Source organism: Rhinatrema bivittatum, chromosome 18 (genome assembly GCF_901001135.1).
Source record: "Rhinatrema bivittatum chromosome 18, aRhiBiv1.1, whole genome shotgun sequence".
NCBI classification, from domain to species: domain Eukaryota; kingdom Metazoa; phylum Chordata; class Amphibia; order Gymnophiona; family Rhinatrematidae; genus Rhinatrema; species Rhinatrema bivittatum.
Window position 1 is genome coordinate 4,447,604 of NC_042632.1, and position 12,746 is coordinate 4,460,349.

The window sequence follows — 12,746 nt, forward strand, 5'->3', positions numbered from 1 at the left end:
TTCCCGAACCCCAACTATTACGCCTCACCAGCAAACACTCGACACAGTAGCTGTATATATTGTACACTGTATATATTGTATATTTGTATATAATTAACTTCTATCTCTTTAATTCCTCCACCCCAGTTCAATAGCCCTTGTTAATTGTAACTGCATCTCTTCATCACGTTTATGTTCGTTGTTGTATTCATCGCACTCCTGTTTTTTATGTAAACCGACATGATGTGAATTTTTCATGAATGCCGGTATAAAAAAAAAACCTTAAATAAAATAAATTTCCTCATAGGGGAGCTGTTCCATTCCTCTTATTTTGGTAGCCCTTCTCTGTACCTTCTCCATTGCAATTATATCTTTGAGATGTGGCGACCAGAATTGTACACAGTATTCAATGTGCGGACCCACTGTTTTCCCACACTCCAGGTCCTTATGAACCAGTATCTGTAGGGTGCCCTGCTACTGTTTAGGAAACTGCTTGGCCAAACCCTGCAACTAGTTCAGGATATCACTCATGCTGACCCATGAAGAGCTAGTAGGCTATGCAGGCAGTGAGCATAGCTCCCTGAAACACTGTTCCCAAGAGCATCCATGGCCCTCAGATCCTTCACCGGAGGCGCAGAGGAATGGGTATGAAGGCACACAGCCTTCTTGAGAGTGGATTTGATCACAACCAATGGCGTGGCAGCTTCTGCTTGTCGAATCCGGAAAGCCTTCAAGACAAGCTATATCATGTCTTCCTTCCTATTCATAGGAGGCCCCAAGAGGGGGTTTTCCCCACATCCTCATTGACAATTACATAGGCTTTCATGCACTGGGACTGTCCTATCATCCTTTGGAAGTGCCATGTACTAGAGAATTGTGCTGGGAATTCTCCTGCTTGCAAAGTAAAGTGGATGGCTTCCGCTATCAACCTGACAAAGCCTGCAAATGTTGAGTCTTCCTTCGCTCAACAAGAGGAGAAGGGACAGACAGAAGATCATCCGAATCCTTGGAGGACTCAGTCTGATCATCCCCTAGGGTCATAGCAATCCTCATCCTCAGTATATACCACAGGGGATGGGGCCCTAAGTGCTCGGCCTACGACCAGCGGTGCAGGCACGGATGGAATTGGAAGGACGACTATAGGCCTTGGCATCTCCACTGCCCTCAGTGAAGCTTCCCCCTCAGAGGAACTGGTGACAACCACATCGGTAGGGGGAGGCCTCTGTGCCCCACTAGGCACTGCCAGCTGGATCGGTAATGCACCAATAAGCACACTGAGCTTCTCTAGAAGCGGTATGAGGACAGGTGGTAACTGCTGCAGTACCATCGGTGCCATAGGACCGCATCCCTGCGGCTCCCGCTACACTGCTAGCTGGATTATGCTCCAGCTTCTCCTCAAATGTCAAAGACACCAACACAGGCTGCGAGGAAGCAGGGGTAGCCAGATCCTTCTCAGACCCACGAGGAGGGGGAATCGGCGACTGGCACCAAGACCTGTGGAAACTGCTGTAGACCCTGGACATCAACGGAGGGTGGGTGGCTCCTCGCCACAAGGTCACTTTGGGAACATTGTGGCAGAAGCCAGTGCATCCCCATGCATTAACTGGGACCAGTGCTGATGCCCCTTATGCTTCCCCTCTATGCTCGGCCTGGTCCTTCCCCGTTGCCAAAGTAGAGGACAATGAACCCAGCATCCTCAGCTGAGGAGATAAGACAATGGTCTGTCTCCGGCAACCCCCATCCACCAGCGACTGATGGAACCAGTCTTGCCAATGTCAATGGTGAGGTCCTTTGATGACTGACTTCGACCCGAAGAGCTCACCGTCTTGACAAGTCGAAGCCTATATCCCTTCGGGATCATCTGGGCACACATGCAGCAACCCCAGGCATCACACAATGCTCCCAGGCAGAGGAGGCAAACTTCATGAGGTCAGTGACCGACATGACCCTCAGGCACTTGGGGCATCAGTGAAAGCCGGACGTGGCCATGACGGGGTGAAAAAAAGGGTAGAAGGATGGAAAGCTGATGACAGGCATCGAGGCACCACCATCACAGGGGAAACTGACCATGAAAAGAAACTTACCTGAAATGCCAAAAAAACCTGAATGGGGATACTACAGGGAGGGGGTGCAGGGGTTTGCATTTGCACACACTTGCAGCTCACCTTCCTAGCACCCATCCTGCTGCTTCCTATGAACAGGCAGGTTCCCTGTGGCCCTTCTCTGCTGCTTCCTCAGCAGGAGTGTGTATCAGTTGGTTCTCACTACTAATGAAAATGTACTTAGACAAGATGAACTTATTTTACAATCCCTGTTCCTGATACCTCTATTTGGGCAACTGTTTGTTCTCAGTTGCTCCATTACACTGACTGGCTATGCTGTCATCCAAGATGAATACTCACAGCTTTTGTTTTGGTTTCTAGCTCTTGTATGTTTTGTTAACCGCATTGGCAGTACACAAATTTAAATAAAAGGATATACAAATGAATTTTTGTATACCAAATGCATTTTTTCCACTTTTCTTCATCCAGTTTTTTCAACCCTTTCAGCATATCTGCTACAGATTTTGGCATTAAATGGTACATCACTAATCACTTTGTCCTTACTAGAATGGACTGTTTACTACCACTCTACATCCATTTTACAACTTTGTAGGCTACTCCCTGTTTAGCTTGACAACACCCCGCCCCCCCCCTATAAAAAATTCTGTAGCCCCAATACACGGGTTGTAGTCACTGCTCAAGCATAACATCTTAATGGACAGATTCAGGTGTGGAGGGGGTGTCACAGGCATCACACAAGGGTGACAATTCATAGGCCATGATTTCAGAATACCAGGAGCCCTGATTCACAGCTTCCAGAGGAGGACAACTCTCAATGACAAGACTAAAGTCGTAAGTTTCTCAACTGTAAATTGCATGTAGCAGGAACTTTTATATGCATCTGTACAGCACTGCATATGCCTAGTAGTACTTTGATACTACTGCTAATCATTTTTAAAGTTAAAGGAAGAAGGGCAATATAAAATAAAGGAAAAATACCCAGGTACCCAGACAGTAGCAAATGAAGACTAATGCTGCCAGACTTGATTTAGCTGGAGGTAGCTACCAGGTCATAAAAGCGTTCTTAAAATTTTAAATCCTGCACTATAAATTGGAACCTTTCAAGTTTTTGTGTTTTTCCCCCCAAGGAATTTATCACCACCATAATGAAAATGGGAGAAGCAGGGGGGAAAAAAAAAAAAAAAAAAAGTGTAATTTCCCCACTGATTTTCTCCCATTATAACAAACATTCATTTAAATTTGTGGGAAAAAATAAAAACTGAAAATAAAGGTCCTTAATTATAAAGGATTGCTGCTACAGCTTATTAGATTCTAGACTTAGAAATTCAATTAATTATATTTCATAAAGAATTAAGAACACAACAATCAGAACTTGTAGGCAAATTTATACCAACTTACAGGCCGATACGGTAAAAATTGCGGGAGAGCACCCGCTCTCCCAGCGCGCGCACAGGAGAGAGCGGGTGCGCGCGATACAGTAATTTAATTAATGTAAATTAGGGCCGTGGTAAAAAGAGGCGCTAGGGACACTAGCACGTCCCTAGTGCCTCTTTTCGAACAGGAGCGGCGGCTGTCAGTGGCTTTGACAGCCGACACTGGCGTCTGTTCTCGAGCCCACAGACAGCCACGGGCTCCGAAACCAGACACCGACAAAATTGAGTGTCCGGTTTTCAACCCGCAAGTCTATTTCAAAATTTTTTTTTACATTTTTTTTTTAAACTTTTGGGACCTCCAACTTAGTATCACCATGATATTAATTCGGAGGGTGTGCACTTCCCTGGCACCGGCAGAAATTAACACCTACCTTTGGGTAGGCGCTAATTTCTTAAAGTAAAATGTGCGGCTTGGCTGCACATTTTACTTTCTGAACCGCACGGGAATACCTAATAGGGCAATCAACATGCATTTGCATGTTGCGGGCGCTATTAGGTTCGGGACGGGACGGGGGGGGGGGGGGTTGGTTGGACGTGCGTTTCACGTGCTATTACCCCTTACTGAATGGTAAATCAAGTCATTGCATGGTAAATCAAGTCATTGCATACTTACAGGCCGATACAATACAGTGTGCTCCGCACTGTTAACCCACGATTGGACGCATGTTTGACGCGCTAGCTTTACCCCTTATTCATAAGAAAATGCCATACTGGGCCAGACCAAGGGTCCATCAAGCCCAGCATCCTGTTTCCAACAGTGGCCAATCCAGGCCACAAGAACCTGGCAAGTACCCAAAAACAAGGCAGCTTGGAATAGACTTAGTTTTTGGGTACTTGTCAGGTTCTTGTGGCCTGGATTGGCCACTGTTGGAAACAGGATGCTGGGCTTGATGGACCCTTGGTCTGACCAAGTATGGCATTTTATTATGAATAAGGGGTAAAGCTAGCGCATCGAAAACACGCGTCCAATCGCAGGTTAACAGTGCGCTCCGCCAGAGCGCACTGTACTGGATGGGCCTGTAAGTATGCAATGACTTTATTTACCATATTCTAGCCCTGGAACTATGCCAGGTATTTTATTCCAGATGTTAAAGCCTTATCTTGTCAGATGTGAAATGGCTGTTTGAGATAATCAGCTAACAAGTAAATAAAGATTAATTAATATAGAAATAATTGCATTGATACTATAAAGACAAATACTAGCCAAAAGAACATTTTCTTGCGTTCTTCTGAATTAAAATTAATTGGGTTTGAAAATCCAGTATCAAGATTGTTTACTGCAGAGAGAATCGTTTTTCTAGAATTTTTTACTAATAAAAATGATTTTCAAAATGGATTTCAGTTTGGAGCTACCACTGAAGTACTGAATGAGTGAGTTTACACAAGAGGTATGGTTGTTGCAAATACACAAATATACAAGACTCCACAATGCATGGCACATAGGTCCAGAATCAATCCTGTTCTACCATTTGGGTTTTCATCCTTTCCTAAAAAAAATCTCATGTAGAAAGTAACACTATCTTACTCAATATCACTAAGAAAAAAAAATCATCAGCATAGTTAGGCTCTGAAATTCATTGCCAGGGGACATGGCAAAAGCTATTACTGTAGCTGCATTTAAACAAGGATTGGACAAGTTTGAGGAAAAGTGTATTAACTATTTAAGGTAGAGGTGAAGAAATCCACTGCTTATTCTTGAGATAAGCAGCTTCGAATCCTACTGGGTAATTATGAACTGGCTTGGCTACTGCTGGAAACAGGATATCGGGCTTCATGGATCTTTGGTCTGACCCAGTAGGGCAAGTCTTATATACTTAGCCTAAAGCTGGGCTTCCCAAATTTTGAATCAATGTGGCCCTATTTAGCATTTGAAAATACACCCGTTTTAGTTATGAAATCTCGCACCAATTATCACTCCACTCCTCACCCCTCTCTCAAACTCCACCCCCTCCAGAGGATCTCCTTTGATAACCTCCTCCCCTACAGCAATAGTTCTTTACATCTGCCCCTCCAGTTGATACCCTTACATGCTCCAGCTCCTCTCGCTTCCCCCAGCCTAGCTCTGCTTTCTTACCCCCTTAAGCCCTTCTCTCATTCTCCAGATGATCCTGTCACCAAGCCCTTCTTATAACTCCAAATTGATTCTATTATCCCCCTCCCTATTCCCATCCCCTCCACCCTCCCAGTTGATCCCCTCAATCTTAGCTTCTCACATCTCCAGTCAATCTTTCATACCCTTGCTTTCATCCTTTATAGCCACTCTCTAACTCATCCAATCCTCAAATCACTCCTGCATCTGTTTCCTCTAGACAAGTAGCCCATTCTCTAAACAACTTCCTCCAGGATCAGTGGCAACATTTTCCTTTGGGCCACGTGCCAAAAATGGACAACAACTAATAAGAATAGTCCTGGTGAGAACACAGCAGGCTGATAGGAGCAACATGTTTCTCTTGGGTAGGTTCAGGAATGGGTGAGGGAGACAGCAGCCATGGCAGTCTCCACTGGCCCATGCACACAGCTCTCCCCTCCCCTCATGGCTGGTCCTAAGCATGACAGTGATCTGCAAGCAGCAAAATTAATTTCAGCACAGGCCTATTACCAAGTGCAAGCTCACAGGCTCTGCAGTGGATCTAATACCATCTCATGCACCACTTCCTGTTACCACAGAAAACCATGCAAGAACAGTGCCACCTCAGGGCCTGTAAGTGTGTGCTGGCTTATAGGCCCCAGACTGACTTCCACTGCTAATACTGCAGGTACCTAAAGAGGGCTGCCATTTGAGATTTGTCACCCCTATTCGGAGTCCCAACTCACAAGATCATTCATCAAAACATGTTATGGCGTTAACCCCATAGCGCATGCGATAACACTATCGCATGGCACAAATGCAAATTTCAGGAAGAGGAGAGATATGGGAGGAGTTTGGGCAGGAATCACTAAAATGAGGGGCAATATCGCACCATGGGATAACATGCTACCACATGGTTTTAACGCCAGAAATAACCACCTTTTTTCCTGGCATTAAGCTGTGCGATATGCCCAAAATGGCCATAATACTATTCGCAATAAATTTTTAGAATTACATTTCAGCCATTTCTGGGCTTGGGGGGGGGGGGGGGGGGAGAGAACATCTGGGGAGGCCCTCAGTGTTCAACTATTTATATGCCTGCAGAAGAACCATCTAACAACTCTCCATGTTGTTGGTGGTTTAAGGGCCAGTTTTTCATGTAGCGTGAGACTATGAACAGCACAGTAAACCTTGGTAAAGATTTATCATTTGGAGTGAGGAAAGTCTCAAAGATGAAATTTTGTACTATGTTCTCACCTGAGCTTGATGGTACCTTGTTATAGGGTCAATCAAGGTAGGGCAAGAGAACATAGAAGTAATATCTTTGTGAGACACTTCACAGATGTGCACTGTGCTGTTTGTTCGACTCACTCTGCATGAAAAACTGGCCCCTAAACCACCAACACCTCACCTCGAGCTAGATGGCCCTCCTAAGAGATATACTTTACTACTATGAAGGTCTTGAAGATAGTCTCTCTCTGTGCAAGATGCGAAATAGGAATTATCGCAGGGTACAAAAAGATTACCGCACCAAGTGATACTACCGATGCAAGCGGTATGTTATCAGGTGGTGCAGTAATTCTAAATAAGTCCTTTTGCTTACCACAGGCATTATCCACGTGTTAATACATTTTGATGAATCTAGGAGTCAGTCATGGCTTAAAGTTATTCAAAGAGGGCTCCACACCTGATTTAAGGCACCTTAACATAGGAGCCTTATGTAGCCACCTATATTCAGAGTAAGTGGAGGACTAACTTTGCTTATGTAAATTTTTTTTGGATGGATACTCCAATAAAACCCACCTGGATTCGTTCAGCAAGCAATTTTGTAGCCAATGAAGTTTGACTTTAATATGAAATTTCATTGATAGAGAATAGTTGCTGCACCTTCTATTTTCTCCACTACCTATATTCAGCCATGTAAAATATGTTTAAGAACTGAATATAGGCATTCAGATTTGAAGCAGCTACAAAATTAGGTAAGAGTGACTAGGTTTAGGTATCTAGAATTAAAAATCAGCACCCACTTATTTGTGCCCCATCCCCCACCATTTAAATTTAGCTATAGAGTCCAGCAAAACGCTTAAATTCAGAAGTCTACGCATCTACCGCTTTTGAATCACTCTGTATAACTCATATATATATATACTTAATGCAGATGCAGCAATTCAAAAATGTGAAAAAAATTGCAAAAATACTTAAGCTCTTAAGATCACTGTACTAGTTCTGCATAACAAAGACAGCTTTAGTTTAAAAAAAAAAAAAAAAAAAAGAAACAACGCAATGCTCACAACGGTTCAACTCAAGCTATGGTTTTGTGAACCCTCCTGGAAGGCTGGGTATTTTTTAATCGCCCTTTGTTAAAAATCCCTAACAAAACAAAAGTAGTTTTCTCCGCCAAACACAAGTCTCTCCAGCTAGCTTCACAGACGCCGTCCCTTCCCCCAAACAATGGCGGAGAGCAGATTCAATACTCCAAGAATTCTGTAACCGAAACCTCTCATACGCCGCCCCGAAAGATGGCCCCGGGTCTCATTCCCTACCCTAATCCCAGGCATATCTTTCTGGCCTAGTCCTCGGCCTCTCACTTTCACCCCACCCCCGCCATTTCTTTCACCTCTTCGTCAGCCACACTTCTGGGCCGCTCTTTCTTTCTCAACCTTTTTTCCCCAGTTTAGTTTCTTTTCTCCGATACTACCTGCTACTGCTGGTTCTCGTTCTCACCGCCTCCACTCTGGGCCTCTCGTTCACCTACCTGCCTGTCCCGTTCCCCCCCCCCTTTTTTTTTTTTTTTTTTCACAACGTGCTCCGTTCTCCACTCACCGACCAACGTCCGCCGCGCGCACAAGGCCGCCACAAGCCCGTAGGAACAACGAAGTGCGCAGACGCACAACCACTCCCCAACAAAAACGTAAGCAGCACTCTCGCCCCACCCTTCCACTTTACAGATCGAAGAGCGCCTTGGAAATCTCGCGAGTACCGGTGTGTAGGATATGTATATGCGTTCGAGTAACGCCGAGAATTCCAGAAGCTACCCTTCCCCCATGAGTAAAGAAAACAGCGCCAAAGTGTCGTACCTAGACCCACAGTCCCACACTCATGAAAGCCACGTATGTACCGAGGCTACAAAAACACACAGTGATTATAGAAACATAAATCTTGGATCTACAGTTCTGGCTATTCTAAAATTGCTGTAGGTTAGCGGGGACCCCTTTTTCTTGCTTCCCGCCCTCATCCAGAGCTGGATTTAAGAGTTTCGCGCCCACACAGTGTGGAGTGTGATGGATGGGAGACCTCGGAAAATGGGGGCAGTCCCTTTCCATCACCACCACAAAGTGCTGTGGCAGTATCCCTTTTAAGTGGATTGTTGGGGCAGGCTTTTTGGCTCTGTTATAGTCGTTTTTTGGCTGGAGATGCCGCCCTGGGCACTCGTATAAGCCTAAAGCGGGCTTGAACCCACTCACATTTTTCTCCCTTAACTTCATTTTCAATTTAAAGAAGGCATTTCTTGCCACCGCAACACGTGCAATTTGTGGAGATTTTAAGATTTTCTAATTTACTTTTCTTTCCACAATGGAAACAGAAAAAATGAAGTTGTTGCAATATAAATCTACCAAGTTTAATTGATGTAATATTTACATAGGAACAATTTCACATGGGGAAAAAAATCACACTTTGAACAGGCTGTTAGTGGGCAGTCTCGAAATCCAGTAATTACAATCAACCGAATATATTTATTTATTTATTTAATGGCATTTATATACCGACGTACGTTGGGAACGTCTCGTTGGTTTGTTTCTAAATACAAAGTCATCATGATAAAGCAAAATAATTGTATCTCAGTTTGACCAATTACAGTTACATTTCTGCATTTTATTCAAATACCTTAGGTTTTAAGTCCTGACTAATCAACAGGTCAGCCTGAGCTAGTTCTATTTACAATTACCTACAACACAGCACATTCTATTACTGATTGGAAAAGGTCCCACATCATTTTATCTATTTTCTACCAATTATAATTATATTTTATCTTGTCCATGGAGCCAAAAAATCTACTGATGCACAACCTTGTACAGATTTGTTTACATTTCTTTTATTCTTAATTTCATCTAAACAGTAGCCTCTATCTTAATTCATAGCAAGCATAGCATAAATCAGGGAAGAACATTATAAGCTAAATTGAACTTTTCTTAACATTCAAGACAGGTTAACCCACACCGGTGGGTTATGCACCTCCACCAGCAGATAGAGACAGAACAAAGCTGACGTGGTGGTATATCAACCCGTGCTTGCCAGTATTCTCTATTGTAACCGTCTAATTTTTAGTCAGAAAGGAGGCCCAGACAACTAATCCGTAAAGATAGACTTTTATTGCCAGCAAGATGCAGCTAAGGCAAAGGCTTAGTACAACTGCATGCCACGCCCCCTCAGGAGCTGGCTCTTATACATTCTACATTTCTTGAGCACATGCGTTCTACAAAACTGCTGAACAAGCATTTTCTAGCGTGGTTTTCAAGTAGGTGTAGCTTATAATCAGACTTATTGTTTCGTCATTTAATTGACGGGTTAGACATTTTATAGCAGCAATCGTATTAATACAATACAAATTATCTCTCAGCGGCCTTTGACACCATCAGCCACCACCACCTCCTGACACGGCTAGAAAGCATCGGCATCTCAGGAATAGCTCTAGCTTGGTTCACATCCTATCTCTCTAACAGAAAGTTCTCTGTTAAAATTGGAAACAACCTATCTGCCTCACACCCCCTTCAACAAGGAGTGCCTCAAGGATCATCACTTTCATCTACCTATTCAATATTTACCTCACCCCTCTCTGCCACCTCCTCTCTGACCTTAAACTCAAATTCTACCTCTATGCTGATGATGTACAGATCATCATTCCCATTCACAACTCTATATCTGACGCCCTGGAGCACTGGGAAAAGTGCCTTGCAGCCATCAACGCCCTCCTCACCAACCTTCAGCTTGCTCTCAACACCAACAAAACGGAACTCCTCCACATCTCCTCGCTCCCCCCTGACCGCCTGCCTAACGACCCTAAACTTAATCTCCTCACAGCTCAACCTTCCGTTAGAGACCTCGGAGTCCTTCTTGATCCCAATCTTAGTATGAAACCTCACATCAATTCCATCCTCAAAACTGGCTTCTTCAAACTCAACGTGCTAAAGAAACTCAGACCCCTCCTCTACGCCCATGACCTCCGCACAGTGATCCAAGCCACCCTCACCTCCAAACTAGATTACTGTAATGCCCTTCTCTTAGGGCTCCCAATGTCTTCTATAAAACCCCTCCAACTTCTGCAAAATGCTACTGCAAGACTCATTACTAACACACGCAAACATGACCATATAACCCCTATCCTCAAGGATCTACATTGGCTTCCCATAATGTCCCGTATACACTACAAAACTTTGACCATAATTCACAAGTCCATTCACACCCATAACTCCAACTGGCTCGACCTCCCTTTCACTGCCCCCCCTGTCCACCCGAGCCACCAGATCCACCAACAAAGGCACCCTACATGTCCAATCCTTGAAATTGGCTCATCTCTCCTCCACCCGCGACCGTGCCATATCTATTGCCGGTCCAGCTCTCTGGAACTCCCTACCTGTCCACATGCGACTTGAACCTTGTGCAGTTAAATTAAAAAAGAAACTAAAAACTCTCCTGTTCAACCATGCCTACACAGAATAATTCCTTCCACTCCCCCCTCGTAGTCTCCCCATTCAGGTGACTCCCTCTCCTTATATTAAGGAGACATTCATTGTAAATTGTAAATTGTTTTGGTTATGATTTTCTTGTTTTCCCTGTCCTTCCTACTGCCTCTATGTTCTACCCTCTCCCAGTTACATCCCCCTTGTTGAAATGTATTTTCCAATCTTTCAGTTGTTATGTGAACCAGTATGATGTCCCCACTAATACCGGTATATAAAAGTTTCTAAATAAATAAATAAATAAATCATCACAAAATGGTGGTGTGCTTCACCGAATGTCAGTGCGTAAGTACGTAATTGCGTAGTGCGTGCCATTGCGTTTCAAATGTTAGTACATTCAAGATGGCCATGCGTTTCAATGCGTGTCACTGCTGGCAGTGTTAATCACAGAGTTTCAGGTTTTCTCATCCTTCGATCGTCCATAAAATTGAACTCCTTCATGCCCCCCTTTGATACTTCAACTTTAGTAGAAGGTGGAAGTATCACTCTCATCCACGAGGTAGCTGAAAAGACAAACAGTAATTAGTTTAACATTCACTTGGAACAGGCCCTAACATGTTGCTGAGTTGTTGGTTTCTTCACCGGTGTTGAGACGAGGGGTCCCTAGTGGAGCACCCCCCCTTTGTAGCTGGACTTGACTCAAGCAGACATGGTGGCCCGGCATGTTAGTTGCATTAAAGGTTAGTGTCATAGTATACAGAGGATTCATCTTCTGAGTCCGACGAATCAGAGGAAGGAAATGATGGGATTGAGGCATACTGGTTCAGCATCATGATTTGGGCTGCGGCTCGTCGATCAGCAATCTTCTCCATCATGGTCGACAGACTCCTGAGTAAGAAAGGGAAGCACAAGGGAAGTAGAGCACAAGAAAGTAGGAAAAACAATAAAGGAAATAAAAGTTCCTTGAGTCCAGGAACAGAGGAGAGCCAGGAAGGCAGTGAGGCTGTCCAATCAAGAGCTCCGGACCAAGTCTGCACAGGGACATGAGCTAGTCGCACCATGCGATCTGTAATTTCTTCGATAACCTTGCTCTTATCATCAATCTGTAAACAACAATTGGAGAGGTTAAATTTCCCACACACACCACCCTCCTGAGTGAGGAGATAGTCCAGAGCTAATCGGTTTTGGTATACCGCAGTAATTAGCTTGGTATTCTGTTTAGCTAGAATATTAAGGGCCAATGCTGAATCATTTGTAAGGAACTCAAGAACTGCTTGTAGTCGGATGATGCGGTTATTCATATAAACTGGAGTTCGATATCCAAATGAGCCATCCTCTGCCCAAGTACCTGGACCATAGTATTCTACAATACGTTCTGGTGGCCATTCTTGATCAGACCAATCTCCGATGGAGACTCTATGCTGCCTTCGTCGTCTACTTGGCTTCATGGGGCTATAGACAGGCACTCCTAAAGTCTCACCTGCTGTGACTGGTAACAGGAAGAAACTAGGGCGTATTGTGGCGA

General features: G+C 44.2%; 1 protein-coding gene across 1 annotated transcript in view; it reads right to left on the reverse strand.

Annotated features, from left to right (window-relative positions):
* Positions 1-8,474, reverse strand: part of MATR3 (matrin 3) — a 368,635-nt gene extending 360,161 nt beyond the window's left edge. Inside the window, exon 1 of the mRNA XM_029583949.1 lies at positions 8,367-8,474. The gene's annotated coding sequence lies outside the window, so the exon portion shown is untranslated. The remainder of the gene's footprint in view (positions 1-8,366) is intronic.
* Between the last annotated feature and the right edge of the window lie 4,272 nt (positions 8,475-12,746).